This window comes from Talpa europaea, assembly GCF_964194135.1.
Source record: "Talpa europaea genome assembly, chromosome: 5".
NCBI classification, from domain to species: domain Eukaryota; kingdom Metazoa; phylum Chordata; class Mammalia; order Eulipotyphla; family Talpidae; genus Talpa; species Talpa europaea.
In genome coordinates, this window is record NC_140071.1 from 109,976,917 (window position 1) to 109,998,617 (window position 21,701).

Consider the following 21,701-nt stretch of genomic DNA (forward strand, 5'->3'; position numbering starts at 1 on the left):
CTCTCTGCTGTCTCTGCATCTAATCCACAAGTAATTCCTGATCACCTGATTATTAGGTTCATTTTGAGGAAAAGTATATAAGGGAAATCAGTATGTGTGTTATTTGTATTTGCTTGATATTTTACGCAATATAGTTATTTAGACTATCATCTATTGATATGTTGCAGCATGTATGAAGAATTCCTTTTAATTTCTGAATAGTATTAAATTGTATGGATTTAGAAGTTTGTTTATAAATCACTTGCTATTAGATAGTCTGGTTGATTCTAGTTTCCATCATACAAACATACCTGACAGCACTTGCATAATCAGTTTTATTTAAATTTTAGCTTCCTAATAATGAATTTATAGTTTCCTAGTAATGAATGATTATGAGCATCTTCATATATCTTCTTTATTAAATGTCACTTCTATGTTTTTGTACTTTTTAAAATTGTCAGTACTTAAAATTGATTTTTGAGAGTTCTTTTTTTAGTATATTGTGGAAACTCAATTAGTTACTCATGTAACTCAATTAGTTACATGATTTTCAAATATTTTCTCCTAGTCTGTGATTTGCTTTTCATTCTTACGCATGCCTTTAGAAACAGACAGTTTTAATCTGGAGGTATCAAATTAAATGAATGTGCTTTGTCAGATGAGTTATCCATATATGTGTGGTTTTATTTCTGGGCTCTCAATATTGAAACTAGTCTACAACTCTGTTTTTGTTCATGTACCATGCTGTTGGGAAAATTGGACTGCCACAGGCAAAGGGATGAAACTAGACCAGACCACTATCTCGCACCCTACATAAAAATCAATTCAAAATGGATAAAAGATTTGGATACAGGACCTAAAACCACAAAATACATAGATGAAAACATAGGCAAAATACTCCATGACAAAAATTTCAGAAATACCTTTGTGAATTCATTCCCAGCAGTAAGGAAAACAAAGGAGAATATAAACAACTGGGATGATATTAAACCAAAACTTCTCTTTTGATTTCCAGAATATCTATCTTGGTCTTTTATATTGCTTTCTTCCACCTTCCATTCATTTTGGGTTTCATTTGCTTTGTTTTTCTAGTTTTTGTTTGTTTGTTTGTTTGTTTGTTTGTTTTGGTGGGACCCTCGCCTGTGGCTGGGGAATGAACCGGCACTGCAGAGGCTGTGGGCAGCCTAGCAGCCCAAAAGGCCATTATCATGAGCACCTTTTTTATTTTCTAAAATACTTCTAATACAGTTTGATGCCATGTATTCCCCCACCCCGTGTTCTCATTTAGCAGTATTTTATGATATTGAATATATTGTGCTTTCATTTTAATTCATTTCAAAATATTTTAACTTTACCTTTTGATTTACTCTTGCATAATGAATTATTCAGAAGTGACTTTTCTAATTTCTAAATATTTGCAATATTTTTCATATATCTTTCAGTGATTAATAACTGATTTATTTGTTGTCACAATGTATGTTCTATAGAACTTAATTCCCAACATTTATTGAGACATATTTGGTATACAGGATAAGGTCCCTCTTAATAAATGTTCCATGTACATTTTATTTTTTTATTTTTTTTTCAACTTTTACAAACTGTTTATTTTCCATTAACATTATTTCCACTTTCTGTTCAAGTCTCTGGAAGAACAGCTTAAGACCACTCAGTGGTTGTTCCCACCCACTCAGTGGCTTGAGCAGTGGGAGCTGCAGACCAGTCTTCAGTGGCAGGCTGGGCGCTCCAGTCTTCAGTAGGGAACTGCTGGATAGGTACAGAGGGCACCTGCACGCCTTCAGACCAGTCTGCCACTTCAGGCTGAGTAGCAGTAAGTAAACTCAGGAGCTGGAGCCGTCCATTCGCCCTGAAATTCCTCCTTGGTCACAGCCTTTTCAGCAGCAGCCTGCTCTTCCTTTTCAATCTCTTCAGGATCCCTGTAGAAGTAGAGATCAGGCATGACCTCCCAAGGGTGTTCTCGGGAGATGGTGCCACGCATGCGCAGAACTTCCCGGGCCAGCATCCACCACATGAGACCCACTGAGTGAGCTCCCTTATTGTTGCAGGGGATGGCAATGTCCACATAGTGCAGAGGAGTCTGTGTTACACAGAGCAATGGTAGGCAGGTTAACGTAGGATGCCTCTGTGAGAGGCTGGTGGTCAGCCCTGGGATCGGTAACCACCAAAAGTCTTGGCTCCCGGAAAGCTGCCTGGATCTGGTTAGTAAAGGTTCCAGGAGTGAAGCGGCCAGCAATAGGAGTGGCTCCAGTGGCAGCAGCAAACTTTAGCACAGCTCGCTGGCCAGTGTTCCTGGACGATATGACACTGACATCAGCCGGATTTTCAATGGCAACAATGGCACGAGCTGCCAGCAGGAGCTTCTCCCAAGTTCTCTTCAAATTTATGATATAGATGCCATCACTTTTCCTTTTGTAGATGTACTGTTCCATCTGGAAGTCAAGGTTGGTGCCACCTAAGTGGGTTCCTGCTGCAAGGAATTTGAGGACATCCTCCTCCTTCATTTGCAGGACATCGAGGGCTCCGGACATTGTGAAAGTTTCCCCTTTAAGTTACGACGGGAACCCAGAACAACGCCGTATGGACCCCTCTCTGGGCAGCGCGGAAAGCTCCATGTACATTTTAAAAACATTTTTATTCTATTGTTGTAGAGTGTTATTTAAATGTCAACCAGATCAAGTTTGATAGTGTTGAACAAAACTCTAAAAGGGTTATTTATTTTCTTTCTCTTTTTCTATCAATTATTAAGAGATAGTGAAGTATCTATTTATATAATTTATCTACTTCACCTTGCAGTTCTATTAGTTTGTGCGTCTGTTATTTGAAGTCCTGCTGTTAGGTACATAAACACTAAGAATTTGTTGGACTCGTGATAAACTGATAGTTATTTTAATCTTAAAGTCTTATTTCATCTTGGTAATATTCCTTGCTCAAAAATCAACTCTGTTTTATATTATTATAGTCATTTCTGCATTCTTTTAACTAGTATGATATATTTTATTTTTGCATCCCCTTATGTTTAATCTGTTTATTTTTATTTTTAATTTATTTTGTTTTATTGTGTAAGTTTGCTTAGCACTATCCCTTCCAGTTCCATCAAATTGTGACCAATTTCAAGGGTTCAACCAACTTATTGCTAAGTAGTAGTCCACTGTCTCTATACAACCCACCTTAATCGACTCATCTGTCCTTTGGCACTTGGATTTTTTCATAACTTGGCTATTATAAAAGTGCAATGATGAACACAGGAGTGCATGTATACCTTTAAATTATTATTTTGACATTTTAGGTAGGTACTTGGGAGTAGAATTAGTGCATCCTATGATAAAACTATTTTTAATATTTTGAGAAACCATGAGAGTGTTTTCTATAATGGCTGCACCAGTCTTTATTCCCATCAATAATTCATGAGGATACCTTTTTTCCCACATCCTTGCCAGAACTTGTTTACTCCGATAATATGCATAGAAAATCCTAAAGATTCCAGTAAAATATTGTTTGAAATAATAAATCAGTAAGGTAACAGGTCACAGAGTCAATTCACAAAAATCAATATCATTCCTGTATGAAAACAATGACCTAGAAGTGAAAGGTCTCAAGAAAAACAAACCCATTCACAAGCACATCAAAAACAAATATCTAGGAGTAATCTTATCAATGGAGGTGAATAGCCTGTAAAATGAAAGCCATAAGACATCATTGAATGGATTAGAAGAAGACCAGAAGAAATGTAATAATGTTCCCTACTCAAGGGCTGGAAGAATTAACATTATTAAAATGGCTATCTGATCCAAAGCAATATACAGATTCAATGTAATCCACATCAAAGTTTCAATTGTATTTGTCAAGGAAATAGAGCAAACATTACTCAAATCATGGACCTGCAAAGATCCTAAAGAGTGAAAGCTATCCTAACAAAAAATAACAGAGGTATTATACTCCCAGATTTTAAATGATACTGCAAAACTATAGTAATCAAAATAATACATGGCATTAGACTGAAAAGAGATACACAGACCAATAGGATAGAATTGAGAGCTCAGACAGTTAATCTATGACAAGTTAATCTATGACAAAGAAACTAAGAGTATACACTTGGAGAAAGGAAGCCTCTTTAACAAATAGCATTGGGAAAACTGGACAATCATCTGCAAAAGAATGAAACTATATCACTCTGTTAAACCTGACACTGCATTATGAATGGAAATATAACTGCCACCCATAGGTTTTAGGTTGTGCAATTTTCAAATTCAGAAAAATATTGTAAACAATGGACTTTTCTTACCTCTCAAAATTACACTGTTTTCTGTTCTAACATATTTTAAACCATAAGTTACATTTCTTGACCTGTTTAACCTCAACAGAATGGGTGAAAGAGATTGCCAATCTTTAAGTTGGCAGGCTCTTTTAAAATATATCATCATTAATTAATTAATTATATGTTCTTGTAATTACAAAAGCATCCATCTCATTAAGGATATAAGTAAGCTCAGTGTCATCATTAACATTTTCTTTCCATCATCCTTATTCATTTATTACCAAGTTCAGTCAATTTACATTATAAATTTCCCAAAATCATTTGACTTTTCCTACTATCCATAACCAATATTTGACAACACCCACAGAATGGAATATTATAATTGTTTGATAACTGGTATCTGTTCAACCACCTTTTGCTTCTTAACAGTTAATCTTTAGCCTGTAATCAGAGGTAACTTTTTGAGAACATAATTGATCATACTGGACTCTCCTTTTAATTTTTTTTGACTTCACATGCTTTCAGGAAAATATTAAATCCTCATTAAGACCTATGACTCCTCCTTTGAAAGTTAATTTAAATTTCACTTTAGTATAAAGACTCAGTTACTTAATATGATCTATTTCCCCTTATCACTAATTGCATCTATAATTTTATATTAATTTTATTATTATTCGATTAATGTTGATCTCTCCCATAGGTTTATAAACAGAATCTATTTGCTTGTCATCAAATTCTTAAAATTTAGCACTGAGCTTGCTAAATTTTACCAATAAAGATGTGTTAAAATAATCATACAGCTTAATTATAAAATGTACGCAGTTTAAAGCATATATGCCATATATTTTAATTTGCATATAAAATAATGTGTGTATGTCTTTATATAAAATGAATATAAAACTATACTTGGAAACTTCACAGGCATTTTGCTAAATATTTAACATCAATAATATCACTTTGTAGCTGAAGTAACCTGGGAGCTATTATTTAAACTATATATGGGAAGAGGAAAAATTCTGAAAGGAGAAGAACTCGCTTATGGTCAAACATGCAGAAAGCATGAGCAGAGCAAAATTTAATTGAAAATTTGTCTGACTGAAATATTTTTAGTCTCAGTCACTAAACTATGTCACCTATTTCTCTCTTATAAAACACAACCACTTTTTTGCAAATAAATCAATTGTGTCCCTCCACAGACTTCTAGTCTATCTCTGAGCAAAATTCTCATGTGCATGTACTCTGCTATATCTTGAGGGGAGCAATTCAAGTCACTGACAGGCACTTAGAAATCACAGAATGTAACATTTCTGACATTTCCCCCAATGTACTGTAAGTCTTCATTTGTAGGTGATATTCTTGGAAACTATGAGTTAACTCAAAAAGAACATACAATGAAAGTAGGTTTCAAACAACATCATTTACTCATCGTTGGCCAAGATTATTTTTTTCATCAATGTTACAACAAAGTGACTGAACAAAACATTTTTCTAGGAATTGTTGTGTAACAAACCACAGTAGAATGACAGAATAATGAGAATAGATACTTGATTAGTGACTCAAAGTTTGTACCCAGCAATTAGTATATGAAGACTTCCAGAATTTTAAATTTTAGTAAGTAAAAAAACAACTTGAAATCATTTAAGGTAAATTTAGTGTAAGAAAAAGGAAACTATGACATATGGTTCTCCTAAAATATATAATTTACTTATTTTTTGAAAGAATATATATTAACAGAATTATGTTAGAATTCTCAAAGTTGGGTATGTCAAATAGTGCATGAAATAATTTTAGGAAAATGTTCTATTGTTGCTGGTGTTTTAATTTTTTATTGCAATACCCTAGGGAAAAATAAATTTCCAAATCACAATAATCATTAAAAATACAATCTCTAAATGTCCAGATCTTGTTTTACTGGTAAGAATGTTAGTGATTTGGGCCTCCCCAGTGGCACAAGGATTAAGCACCACACTAAAGTAATCCATAGCCTCTGCAGCATGAGTTTGATCCCCAGCCAGCCAGGGGAAACCCACATGGTGAGGCAGACCTCTCCTGTCTTGCCCGCTGCTCCTCTCAGCAGTGTATTTTGGTCAGTCTGCCTGTTCTGCTCCTCGCTCTGTCTCTGGTGGCTCCTCTCATGCCCCACATCTCTGGCCTGTACCCCAGCTCTGTTTGCATAAATAAATAAATCTTTAAAAAAAAGAATGTTAGTGATTTGCAGAAGTTCCTTCCTACAATTTTTTTTCTTTTTTTTAAGATTTATTTATTTATGCATATAAGAATTGGGGTACATGCCAGAGGTGTGGGGGGGGTAAGAGGATTCACCAGAGTCAGAATGGGAGACAGAACAAGCAGATTAACTGAAGTACAGTGCTGAGGGGAGCAGTGGGAGAGACAGGAGAGGTCTGCTGCGCCATGTGGGATGTGGGTTGCTTCCTGGCCAGTTGGGGATCGAACTCATGCTGCAGAGGCTGTGGATTGCTTCATAGTGTGGTGTTTAACCCCTTGCACCACCAGGGAGTCCCCTTCTACATTTTTTTTCTAATAAACTCAAGAGTTCCATAACTTGTCCATAGTGAACTATTCTTGTGAAGATGATCTAAATCTAGCTATACTCTTTAGGGTCAATTCTGCAATGTATAACTTCCAGAAACTCTAATTCAAAAGTAGTTTTACTTCACATATCTGCATCTACTGATTCCTTAGTGAACTTCTGTGTTGATAACAAAGCCTGCTAAAACTTTGACAGTTCATGAAGCTGAGACTCTGGCTACTCACCTATTCCTGTTATCTTGTAGCAAACTCTGCTATCACTGCCATTATCTCAGGTCTCAGAGAATTATCCAGGCTTCAACACATTTGTGGTTATCACTTCAGAATTCTCACCTGTGGTATTCTTCTATACAAAGAAAGGATATACAAGCAAGGGATATACAAACGAGGGATGATTGAAAGATGGATTCCTCCTAAATCTCTTTTTTCCCCAAAAAATCTTATATATGATCAGCAAGTAATCTCTGTGCTAAGACTGCTCTGGAAGGATATTGAAAAGGACACTAGCATTCTTCTCCATATTATGACAAAGCTGATTACTTGAGAAGTAAGGGAGAAAGTTCCCTTCATCTGAGTACAGACAGTCAGGGCTATTCCATTGTAAAACTTTCTGGCAGGGTGTCAAAGTTTATAGCAGTAGTGAAATATTTCTTTGAATTTACACACAAAGTGTCATTCCCCCAATGTGCCAACTGGCTTTGGTTCTAAAGTCAGGTATATGCTCAGCCAGAAACAGTCATTCTAGTTGACAATTTGAGACCCAGTGATAAATTGAGAAGAATAAAATGTCTAGACTATCCCACCAGAAAAAAAATGTGAATGAATTAGGGTATATTTATTTCTAAGTGCACCATGAATATATTCTTGCAATATTTCAGATGATGAGTATATGGAGACAGCATAGCCATTATTAAAGATGGTGCAATTCTCCTCAAAAGAAGCCTCTACTTATGTTCTGTTTGAAGAATGAGACATATAGAATGCTATCAGTGCTTAGCATATTAAGCACTTAGCATTTTGTTGAAAATACTGCAAATGTGTTGGCAGGTGTTATCTCATTTAAAAATCACAATGAATTTAAGAAAAATTCAAACATTACCCTTGTTTTATGTGTGTTTGTGATGATAAATTATGGTACTTACTTGACTGGGCTGAGGAATGTCCTGAATGCTGACAAAATATTATTTCTGGGTGTGTTTATGAGAGTATTTCTGAAAGAGATTAACTTTTGAATTGGTAGTTTTAGTAAAGATGATTGCCTTCCTCAATGCAGGTGGGCATTACAATCAGTTGAGAACCTGAATAAAACTAAAGGGCAGATGATAGATAGATTTATTCTCTTGCTTGAGCTGTAGCTTCCACCTCTTATTCTCAGAAAGTAGGCTAGCAGATTCTGCAGACTTTGAGCTCAGATCAGGATTTACACCATCCCCTGGTTCTCAGGTCTTTGGTTGTGGAGCACCAGCTTTTGGGGAGCTCAGCTTTCAGGCTACAGATGAAGAGATTTCTCATAATTCATAATTATGTGAACCAACCCCCATAATAGGTGTTTCCCTATATAAATCTCTATATACTTCTGACTGATTCTGTTTCTCCCAAGAATGCTGAATAAAATAAAACTTAAATAAAATAAACAAGTTTACCAAAATAATATCACCAATTCATTGTGGACCCAGAACTGAAATTCTAGATCTAAGGAAAATAGACACTCTCAAGGACACTGATACTTGCTACTTGCACTGAGCATGGAATGAAAATCATTCCAGAAGTTTTTATTTTATATATCCAAAAGGACAGATTTATTATTTAAGAAAGGAAAGGAAAGAAAATGTTGCTTGTACATACACAGGCAGGCAGAAAGAGCTAGAGTTTGGAAATGGGTAAATTTAAGAAAGATATGTCTGCTTAGACACAGGCAAGCAGGAGAGCTGATTAGCAAACATTTTTAATTCTAAAGTCATGTGAAAAAATGTAAAGGTCCTCTTGCAGTTATGTTATAAAATAATTGCATGCACACACAAACACACATAACACAGAGCTAAACATAATATTAATTTGGGTATTAAGTGATCATAACAGACAAGAGATATGCTTTTTATTTTTTGTCATTCAAAAATGTTTTGTTTGGTGTTCCAGTAAAGCAAAGAGTATACAGTTTTAGTTTTTTTTCTTCCTTTGAAACTAGAACTTATTTCAAGGAATTGACAACTGGAGCTCACAGCTTGAAATATTATATGTCTAGTATGGGAGATAAAGCTTTCAAAGGAAACTTACTGCCAACCATATTTGTAATTTTTGGACTATTGTAAAATCAGTAGATATATTATGAGCAGCAGTTTCCCTTATAGGAAAAGAACTGGTGGAATATTAAGGTGTTATAGGAACTATTTTTACTTTAAATCTTTTATTTAAATATTTTATTTGGACCTTGGGGTATATCATAGGGGGCAACTTCAGAGTTTTTTCCTTAATTGAAACATTGGTAAAAACTCAGGGTCAATCTTAGGTATCATACATAATGCAGTTAACAATGTTGTTCTTCAAGGATGTGGTATATATACGATGGAATATTACTCAGCAATTAAATAAAATAAACTTATGCCATTTGCAGCAACATCGATGGACCTGGAAGGAATCATGTTCAGTAAAATAAGCCAGAAAGAAAAAGAAAAATATCATATGGTTTCACTTTTAGGAGGAATGTAGAGGATCCCAATAAGGGATCAGAAAAAAAAAGTAATTATAAGAAAGTAAATAGCAAAATCAACAAGCAACTATGAACCAGAAACATTCTACAGGGGGGGAAAGGGAGAAGGATCAAAATAGGAGTGGGAAGAGCACAAGGGAATATGGTGATGGCACAGGGGTGAACTGGTGGTGGGAATTTCATGGGGACTATAACCGAGATGAGATAGCATACATTGTACAAAAATGAAGAATGATGTAAAAAATATACAAAATTTAAAAAAATAAAGCCAAAAAAAGTTGTTCTTCAAGGAAAGATAGTTTGAGTGCTGGCACTTTGTCCTTCAGGAGATAGTTGACTTCTAGAGAAAACTGTCAAGCAAAAGAGAATACCCTTTCTGAATTAGAAAATAACTTGTCTTTAGGTATGGCCACTTCAGTAATTCATAGGACTATGGTTATACTATGTAACATTGATGAATGACTAACTTATTATAAAAGCCTAAGAATTAGCATAAAATTAAGAAGTTCAAAGATTTAATGATGGGGTGGCTTCACTTATATGCCTTATTCATTGCCAGAAACTATTCTAAGCACTCTCTGAATTAAATCATGCAAAGCTCTGGTAGCACAAAGTCTACATATTTGTGCTAAAAATGTAACTAATCTACTAATGCCTTTCTTTGATATGAAAATATCTTTGCCAGTAGTGAACAAACTGAGATGGCTACATGCCAGGCTTCAGGAGTTGAGTGAAGCTTGCAACTTAATATTCGACAGGAAAAATCCCCAATGTCAAAGTAAGAAGTTCAACAGACAAAGACTGGAGCATAAACCTCACTCTTTGTATTCTCTTCTCTTTGCCTCAGTAGCTGATTTGTTCCCAGAACCAATAACATCAAAAATTGAACAGTTAGTCTCCTACAGGACAATTGTCTGGGTGGTAGGTGACTACTGTGTGAGGTTCAATCAATTGTGGGAACTTAGATATATCAATCCCATTTGGAGAAACTACTGGAACTGAGACGAATAAATTAGCCTCACAATGAAATGCAGGTATTATCTGAAGAAACGAAATAGAAGACAAAACATTTGTAACTTGAGAAAGAGAACCTTGTGAGTCATGTTGTGGAAATCATTACTTAAAAGCACTTAGAAATTATATGCCACAAAATTACATCCTTTAATTTCCGGAAGTAAGATTTGTCACTGTCATATTAACAATTGGATTTTCAAACTTTTATTTTTTTTAAAGATTTATTTATTTATGCATTTAAGAGCTGGGGTACAAGCCAGAGATGCAGTGGGTGAGAGGATTCACCAGAGACAGAGTTGGGGACAGAACAGGCAGACTGACTGAGATACACTGCTGAGGGGAGCAGCAGGCAAGACAGGAGAGGTCTGCTTCAACATGTGGGTTTCTCTCTGACTGGCCGGGGATTGAACTCGTGCTACAGAGGCTGCGGAGGCTGCAGACTGCTTCATAGTGTGGTGCTTAAACCCTTGCGCCACCAGGGATGCCCGGATTTTTAAACTTTTAAATTATTATTTTTTTTAATATTGTTGGTTACATATAAATCTTTTAGCGTACAACTTCTTTATTGATATTATAGAGAATGTTATCAGTGACGAACATTAGAACAATGGCTCCTAACTGTGGACATCTTCTCCACAAAAAGACATCTGACAATATCTGAAAACATTTGGTCCTACTTGCACAGCAAGCAGAGGACAAAGCTGGTGCTAGACAATCTACAGCACATAAAATAGCCCTCCTCCTCAACAGGAGTTACTCATTAGAAAACATCGAGAGTGGGGCCTCCCTGGCAGCGCAAGGGGCTAAGACATAACCTATGAAAGTCTCCATAACCTCTGCAGCACGAGTTCAATTTCTGGCCGGCCAGGGAGCAACCCACATGGTGCAGCAGACCTCTCCTGTCTCGCCCACTGCTCCCCTCAGCAGTGTACTTCAGTCAACAGGCCTGTTCTGTCCCCCAATCTGTCTCTGGTGAATCTTCTTACCCCCCCATACCTCTGGCCTGTACCCCAGCTCTTACATGCATAAATAAATAAATCTTAAAAAAAAAATAAAACATCAAGAGTATACCAAGGCACTGAAGTACCTAGCCTGAGAAACCATGAATTAAAGTAAAATTTATGACATTTAAATGAGTCACTACCACCATGATCCTTTTAAAGTATCTGTTGGCATACTTTAGGTAGTTAAATAGCTAAATTAGTAACATAAGCTGCTATGTAAACATTTTGGAAATGTTTTGTGTAAATTTATAAATCTTTCTCCACACACACACATTCACAATCATGTATGGATGTCAGCGCTAGAATTAATACTTGAATACTGATGTTATCTCTTATAAACCCCATTAGATCATACGTTCTTAAAGGTTTAAGCCATGTCTGTTTATATTCCCAAGTCCTAACAAAAGTCTTGCCCCCCAAGATAAAACATTCATAAAACAGAGAAATAAACAAATGACCAGGGTCTATGTTTTGTGTATCTTGTGTTCAGATGGAAATAAAATGATAAGAAACTAGTAAAACAAGTAATATAGCATGATAGTCAGATCGTGTCTTAACTTCCTTTGTTTATCATTATTTCCTCTACACTGCCAGCAGTGTATGTTAGCCAAATTGTGTGATGCTCTATGCCTCAATTTTTTCACAGATAATACATATTTTGCATGGAATAATACCTTTTATAAAAGTTGTTATATAAATTAAATGAGTAAAATATTTTAAAAACTAGTAACAATGGCTGGGTACAAAATTTTATTTGTTGCCATCCATATCCTTTTACTCAAATTATTTTATAGGACACTGATTTTGGCAGAGTCTGGAATATTCTTCTGACTCAAGCATTTCTCCTATTTCTCCCTGTAGCTCTACAAGCAAGGGGGGATGGTACATTGTTCATTACATGAATTCCAAGAACAGGGTCCACAGCAGATGAAAGACTATGCTTTTCCTGCAGACCTGAAGCAAATAATGAAGACCTCAAGTTTCCCTGAAGGCACAAAAGACAGAAATCAATGAATTCTGTCAGACAAGGAAACTGCTTCGCCTTTGGATGGACATTATTTAAGGACGACCTACTAGATATTACTGACTCTAATTGAATTATTGGTATTCCCATGAACTCTTTCCAGTTTCTGCTTGTAGGAAGGTTTTTGACTTGCACTGGGAATGTTTGAGATATGAAATTACTTCATATGCAACAGTAATGGAATAATTCTATAGTTTTTTTGAATTGCCCTAGAGAGAAGAAACCACCCCATCTTCTATTTGTAATTAATTTAACACAGAAAATACTGCTCAACTAAGAGAACAAGTTAACAATAACAATGAAGATGGGTGTGCTAGATGAACATTCAGGATAAATGTCTCTTTTCAAAGTACATTAAATGTAAAAGACGAGATTGCATTGAGAAAAAGCAAAAGAAATGAGAAGGTTCACGAATGTACAAAAATGTTTTTTGAAAATAAATACCATAGTTTCCAGATCTTAAAGTCAGGAGGAGATCAATTGAAAAAGAGGACTTTTACTATTAGGAACAGTAATATTATGGAGGAAGATGAAATTAAACACATATATATATGAACATTGCATATTTTTTTGTCATATATATATATATGGCAATGGAGTTGAGGGAAAAATACAAGACATAGCAGATAGGTAAAAGCAAAATCATATAAATAATAAGAATTTTATAGTAGGAAAATATTTCACAGTTGGCAAATGAACCTTAATTGAATAAAGTGAAAATACAAGTATAGTATTTCTCTACCTAAGCAAAGCTATATACATTCAGAAATAAACACATATACATATACACATACAAGCACATAAATATATATTGAAAATAGTAGTCAATGGATATTAGGAATCTTATATCAACTTCTTTACCTATATATCTATATTTATATTTATGTAAATATAAATATATCTATATTTCACTTTTCCTACCTCCATTTTCCTTATCTTCAGAATGGGAAGAAATGTAACAAGAAATGTATAATACTTATAAGAAGAAAATACTGGGCCTCCCTGGAAGCCTAGGGGTTAAGTCTCAGCATTAATATCCCTGTGGCCTGACTTCAATCCCAGGCCAGGGAACTAACCCACACATGGCTCAGCAGACCTTTCCTGTCTTGCCCGCTGCTACCCTCAGCAGCATATTTTAGTAAATCTGGCTCTTCTGCTCCCCACTCTGTTTCTGGTGAATCCTCTCACACCCCCGTAACTTTAGCCTACACCCCAGTTCTATGCAAAAAGAAAAAATAATCCCCATAAATCAGAAATTTGAAGAAAATACTATATTTATGGAATTTGTAAGATGAAATGAAGAGTTATACTAAGTTCTAAGAGTTCATTTCAATAAAGAAACAAACCTCCAAAATACATATGTATGTACACACACACACACACACACACACACAATAATATATAGCTTAAAAACCCAGGAGAGTTTTTTTTAATATTATAATTATATAAGAACATAGTTCCTTTAAGCAAAAATGAAGAAAAAAATTATAGAAGATGGAGTTAATGAGATAATGAATTTTTGTAAGAATGAGTACAATTATAATTTGATACATTACAGGAACACTGAATTATATCAGTGTAACAGAATGTATAGTCGAAAAATTTTAACGTAGAAATGTTATTTTCAATTCAATGGAAAAGGGGGGTTATTTCTTGATTATCTAACTGGGAAAAAACACATTTTTCCTTGCTATAAATAGATAATTCCTAATGTCTAATGTCTCTGAGACATAAAATGCAAAAACAAATACATAAAAATTAGAGAAAATATTAGGGGAATATTAGGAGAACTCTAAAATATATACAATTTTCCCGAGTCAATAAGGAAGCCCATTGTAATAATGGAAATGTATACAAATTAAGCAATATGAAAATATTTTAAAATATGGAAAAGTATACAATAAGCACAAACAAAATGCAAGTGGTAAACTGTTATCTATAAGAATGAAAATCACTGTTAATTCCATTTTTTATAGCAGTCTAAGGAAGTCCACTTGAGAAAAATAGTCTGGAGTAAAATCTGAAAAGAACAGGAATAAGAACTTCACCCCTACAGTTAAGAAAGAGTGCACATCTTCTGTATCAGTTAAGGAAATGCAAATTAAAATAACATATAAAATTGACAAAAGGATGCTTTCATAGGTAACAAAAAAGGGACACTCAAATTTTGCTGAGCAATTCTTAATTATCACTCTAAATTTTGTTTTGTTTTGTTTTTTCTCTCCTTTTTTAATTTTATTTTTATATTCCCCATACAATTGCAACCCCCTTATTTTGAACCCAATCCCTCCTTTTCCCGCCCCCCCCCTCAGCGTGTCTCTGGTTCATAGTTGTTTGTTGATTTTGATTTTTTCTTTCTTATAGTTATTCTTTTTCCTGGTCCCTTGTTTAAGTTTTCTAGATTCCTGCTATGAGTGAGACCATCCAGTATTTTTCTTTTTCTTTCTGGCTTATTTCACTGAGCATGATCCCTTCCAGCGCCATCCATGTTGCTGCAAATTGCATGTGTTTATCTTTTTTGAATGCTGAGTAATATTCCATTGTGTATATGCACCACATTTTCTTGATCCAGTCATCTATTTTTGGGCATTTGGGTCCATTCCGAAGCTCAGCTATTGTAAATAGTGCTGCTATAAACATGGGGGTGCAGGTGCTCTTTGGAACTAATGTTTCTATGTCCTTTGGGTAAATAACTAGGAATGGAATTGCTGGATCATATGGAAGCTCTATCTTTAGTAGGTTGAGGGATCTCCACACAGCTTTCCATAGTGGAATTATCACTCTGAATTAAGGAAAATATAGGGGCCTCCCTGGTGGCTCAGTGGTTGAGCATTGGTATGCGAAGCTGCCCGCAGCCTCTGTAGCACCTGTTCCATCCCCGGTTGCCGGGCGAGGGTCCCGCATGGTGCGCAGACCTCTCCTGCTCCCCTCAGCAGTGCACTTTGTCAGTCTGCGTGTTCTGTTCCCTGCTCTGGCTCTGGTGAATTCTCTCACTTTCCCATGCTTCTGACTGTACCCCAGTGCTTGTATAAATAAATAAATAGATAGAAAGATAGATAAATAAATAAATCTTAAAAAATAAATAAATAAAAATAAATTAAGGAAAATATAATACCTAAAGATGTGGTACATAATCTTTAGTTCATCATATGAAAATTTGAGAAGTTAGACTATAGAAATGAAACCTCCATTTTGCAAATACTCACAACCATATTATTGTATTGTACATTTCATTTTACCTTATTCAATAAGAAATAATTATCTATATTAATATAATTGTCTTTGCTGCAGATTTAATAGTTCTTTAGTAATTCATTCAACTTAGCATTCCTCCAAAGTATTATCATTTCAAGGCCTTCCAGTTTGTTACTACCATAGATTTGATTATTTTGTTAATCACGAGGTCTTCTATGACTAATGAAACCAGAGCATAATATCTTCCTTTTCAACAGGATGAAAGAAAATGGAATCATTTCTATATCATTTCAAATTCCTCCCATAATGTTGATACACAAATTGTTTCTTGACTGATTTAGCGATTGTTTTTAATATGAATATACTTCAAAAGATATTTTACATTAAGGATATTTCAGCACACACACAGAAAATTAATGAAAACATGAAGAGAATGTAAATTTTCCTGAACTTCAAAGTTTGGTTATATATTTTAGTTTTATAAGATTACTATGAATTTACCATATAAATTACATTATTATATTCTATAAATAGTAAAAAAAGATTGTCATACAATGACTTGACAAAGTCAAATACCTCTATTTTAGTCTCATATATGTTGTTATACCATTCTATAAATAAAAATCTCACTCCGAGTATAAAGGAATTATGTAATCATAGTTGTATCTCATTTGATTAGGTTAATAAAGTGTCTGAAATTGTGTATATTGAAAAGCTACTGAAATCATCTCAATGTGCTTAAACTTATGTTAATGTTTCCCTTAATCTCAGTATTTCCAGATAAACTATGTTCCCATAGATCTCTTAAAGATAACATATACAGATAAATAGGTAAGAAACAAATGCAACTTTTATGATATCAACTTTCTAAGTTGGAAAGAACATTAGAAAGTATCTCTTTTGTGGGCCTCCCCGGTGGTGCAGCGGTTGAGCGCTGGGCTGCGAAGCTGCCCGCAGCCTCTGCAGCGCTGGTTCGATCCCCGGCTGCTCCCCAGCCACTGGAGGAGGGTCCCGCATGGCCCACAGACCTCTGCTGCAGCCCGCTGGTCCCCTCAGCAGTGTACTTCGGTCCTTCTGCCTACTCTGCTCCCCGTTCTGGCTCTGGTGAATTCTCTCACCCTCCCCCGCTTCTGACTGTACCCAGTGCTTGTATAAAATAATAAAGAAAGAAAGAAAAAGAAAAAGAAAATGTTCTCTTTACCCAGCATAAAACCTTAATAAAAAGAATTATTTATGACAGTATTTGACACAGAAATGACAGAAAAATTCCTTTTGATTCAACAAATGTAAAGTTTTTACTCTTACACTTTTTCAGTCATTGTCTATAAACATTATAAATAGCTAGAATTCTAAGTTATTTCTTTTACTATGCTTTATTCTTTTATTCAATAATATTGTTATGTTAGTGTTGTTATATTAAATATATATATTATTATAGTTATCATTTAAAATACTTTTTAGGGACCTCCCTGGTGGTGCAGGGGTTGAGTCTTAGTGCTATCATCTCTACTGCCTGAGTTCAATCCTCAGCCAGTGAATTAAACCACATAGCACAACAGAATTCTCCTGTCTCACCCGCTGTTCTCCTTTACAGTGTATTTCAGTCAATCTACCTGTTCTGCTCCCCACTCTGTCTCTGGTGAATCCTCTCATCCCCCACAATTGTGTCCTACACACCAGTTCTTCTATGCAAAAATAAATCAATCTTTAAAAAATAAAATTGTTGCAAGTGACAGCAGTCACTGGACAGATATACTAAAATTAGTAACAATTCACTTTCTACAGGATATGTAAAGCAACTTTAAAGTAATACTGTCTTGCATCACCCAAAGCAGTGATAGTGAAGGCAAAGATAAACAGCTGGGACTTCATCAAATTAAAGAGCTTCTGCACAGCAAAAGAGACAATAACAAAAACAAAGAGAAACCCCACCAACTGGGAGAACATTTTTGCACCCAACACTAATGATAAAGGACTGATCACAAAAATCTGCAAAGAGCTGATGAGACTCAACAACAACAAAGAAAATAATCCAGTCAAAAAATGGGCAGAAGAGCTAAAAAGAAACTTCTCTGAAGAGGAAATGCAAATGGCCAACAGGCATATGAAAAAATGTTCAACATCACTTGTAATCAGGAAAATGCAAATCAAAACTACCATAAGATACCATCTTACACCAGTGAGAATGGCACATATTAAAAAAAACTAGCAACAGCAAATGTTGGCGAGGTTGTGGAGAAAAAGGAACTCTTCTACACTGTTGGTGGGAGTGCAAACTGGTCCAACCACTATGGAGAGCTGTGTGGAGATTTCTGGACCTAGTAAACATAGAGCTTCCATATGATCCAGCAATTCCACTCCTAGGTATATACCCAAAGGACACAGAAACATCAATTCCAAAGAGCACCTGCACCCCCATGTTTATAGCAGCATTGTTTACAATAGCTAAGTTTTGGAAACAGCCCAAATGCCCAAAAATAGATGACTGGATCAAGAAGATGTGGTACATATATACCATGGAATATTACTCAGCATTCAAAAAAGATAAACACATGCAATTTGCAGCAACATGGATGGCGCTGGAAGGGTTCATGCTCAGCGAAATAAGCCAGAAAGAAAAAGAAAAATACTGGATGGTCTCACTCATAGCAGGAATCTAGAAAACTTAAATAAGGGACCAAGGAAATGAATAACTATAAGAAAGTTAAAATAAAAATCAACAAAAACTATGAAACGAGAGACACTCTATGGGGGTGGGGGGCGGGGAGCGGAGGGATTGGGGTCAAAATAAGAGGATTGCAATTGTATGGAGAATATAAAAATAAAATTTATTTTAAAAAAAGCAAAAATGCAAGAAGTGATTTAAGAAGAATAAATTGATTAATAAAAAATTATGAATAAATTCCACCTAGATAATTTCACACCAAAAAAAAAAAAAAAGAAAGTATCTCTTTTGAGCCTCTTAATTTATAAAATAAGATACCAAGCATAAAATTCTTTCTAAACATAATATTCATTAAAATTCTGCTAAGAAAAACAAAACAAATATAATTAAACAAAACATACTGATAATTAACAGTAGAGCTGAGAATCTGAATCATATTGTCCTGTTCAAAAGCCCAGCTTGTCTGTACTTCTGAAATGTGTGTGCACACAATATTTACTGGGTATATTTCTGAAAAGGAGTGTTCCTAAACCCTTTACTAGATAAGTCAACTTTCTCTGTAGGACTAAGCACCTGGTTATTATTGTGATCAATTGTTTTTGGGAAAAGCTGAGTAATTAAATTTCTGTCATAGACTAGGATATTACAAAACCTTAGATTTAACCTGATTAATATACAAAACAATTTTCCATCTATTCTGGACTATGTTCTGCTTCACTCATTCATTCTCTAAAGAAGAACACTCAATTCAGGATTATTTTTTATTATTTATTTTTGTTAACTAGATAGGGAACACTATGAGCAGAAGGAGGCTTTCCTGTCTGACTGCACTCAGAATCCAGTATTTATATCTCCTCCTCTATAATTTCTAAAGAATCAATTAAACAAAAACTTAACCCTGCTACTTAATAGGGAAGATGCACTTATTTTAACTAATATACATATGTGAACATTTTTTCACCATATATAGAATATTTATTGATCAAAAGATGTAATAAAACTTTTATTCTAGTGTAAGCATTAAACCTATCAGCAAATAATTAGAAAATATTCAATAAATATAATTACTAGGGGTATAAATTATGACACTCTATTCAATCTCCTTTAGGAACTTAGCACTGAATTTCTAAAGATCTATTTTGAATAATACACAGCATTTAGTGAGAAATGAAAGCTATATGTATTGCAAAATTATTTGTTAATCTTCATCCTGAATTCTAATAAAATCCAAAGCATCTATTGAACATTATTCAAAGTGCTTTATTTGGCCTGTAAAATAAACATTGTTTTTTAAATAAATCACTATATATTTTAGAATAATTTCTAAAAACAAGGTAAATAGGTTTTGCCTTATAGTTTTAATAAACTCTTCTGAAATTAAAGTCAATTTTTGTGTATGGGCTTCAAAAATATCTTCAATACTTCATACGATATTTTTTAATTCTTGATTTGATATACACTTTATATAATTAATATAACTTTACATATCATTTATATAAATAAGACATTGTCTAGAAACATGCATGTACATTTTATAAATAAATTTGCCATTTTATATAATATACATGTCATGTATACAAAGTCATATATTTATGTGTTCTATATTTGTAGTGAACTGCACTTACATTAGTTCACCAAATTATTTCCATACTTCTATTTTGAATCTAATTACATGTTTACTGAGTCTAATTATTCCTTAAAATTTTACAAAAGTTTCGTTAAATCCAAATTTTAAAATTATTTGAACATAATATGAAAATTATTGAGATATTTTACATTCCTCAGTATTCTTATAGCAACTCAGATAGTATTTAGGGTATTAAAGTGAGATATTTCACAAGAAAACAAATGCCTGGTCTTTGAAGTGTATAACATAAAAATGCAAAATTAATAAACTTACATACTGCCTGGGATTAGCATATTTCTTACTTTTCTCACTCCAAATAAAATTTATACATATTCTTGAAATTTAAATGGATTTAACTGTCTCATCATAGTATAAATCGTTCACTTGTTTCTTGACAAATTAAAGGTAGGAAAGGAATATGGATTTCTTGGAATCAAGGGAATTGTTGGGATCTGTGGGAAGGGAAGCTGCATTTTGATGAAGATGAAATGAAAACTTGTTGAGTTCTCAGAACTCCACCTCAGTCACTTCTATAGTTTTGAACTCAGAGGCTCTGAACTGTTATGGGTGATAGAACTTCAGCCATGAAAAAGAATAGAATATACAAAAGTTTTATATCTATATTTTCTATCTACCTATTGATGAAAGTATAAAGGACTAAGCTACACAATTTTTGTTGCTGTTACTTCTGGAGTATTTCCCTTTGTGGGCATCGGATGAGCTCCACTGGACTGGGCAGATTTAGGCTCCTCCTGTGACCGAACTCTAGAAGATGTTTCCACAGCAGGTGACAACATTGGATGGTCTTAGGGAGCCTCTCGTATATCTTCCAGTTAAGATATATGAAAAGATTTATGTCAGACTGCTCAATTTTCTTTCTACAGTGAAACCTAAGGAGGCCTTTAACTGTGTCAACTTAGCTAAATTGGAGCCATATTTCACAGATTTCTTTCACTGCATGTTGTCAAGTTAGGCCAACCACTGGAGAAATTTGTGTGAGAAGAAAAGCAGCCCCAGTTTTCATGCTCTGAGTTTGGTGTAGGGCCAGGTGTTGCGGCAGCTTTCACACTTCTGCACTCATTTAATGGCTCAATTTGTTGCTTGGGGAGAGCAGTCAGACCTACAGCCTGTCTCCCTCCCACTGGATCTCCTCCTTCAACATTAAGTCCAGGGTGAGTAAATGTGCAATTTCACAGTTAAGAGCATCGGACTATCCTGTAGGTGACCTTATCATATAGGATGGAAGTAGCAAGAGAAAGATAAGACTTCTTAGTTCTTGCTCTCCCTCTGCTATACCTGATTGCAGGCCTGAAATCATATGTAGAGGCCACTGTCATCACAAATTGCAAAACCAGCTCCTACAAATGCACAAAGTCTAAAGAATTTTTTTTTCTTTTTTGAAGGCAAGGCACATTTATTTGGGATTATAGAATTGCAACTGGAAATGAAAATTGTCTCTACATAGATACAAAACCAGTACTTTATGGAAAGAAAAAGGGATATGTGGTAAGTGGTTAAAGAAGGGGTTAGTCAGTGTTAACAAATTTAAACTCTTCTTGACTATGCATAAGTGTGTACTGATTCGCTGAAAAGGATGAAATGTAGCACATACAAGTAGAATGATTTCAGTGGAAATCTGAGTCCTGGGGTCAAAAGGGACTTT

At 34.7% G+C, this 21,701-nt stretch overlaps 1 pseudogene across 1 annotated transcript; it reads right to left on the minus strand.

Annotated features, from left to right (window-relative positions):
- Positions 1–1,380: 1,380 nt before the first annotated feature.
- LOC311170766 (small ribosomal subunit protein uS2-like) lies at positions 1,381–2,525 on the minus strand (annotated as a pseudogene). The gene has a single exon. The product of its transcript is annotated as a small ribosomal subunit protein uS2-like (transcript).
- Between the last annotated feature and the right edge of the window lie 19,176 nt (positions 2,526–21,701).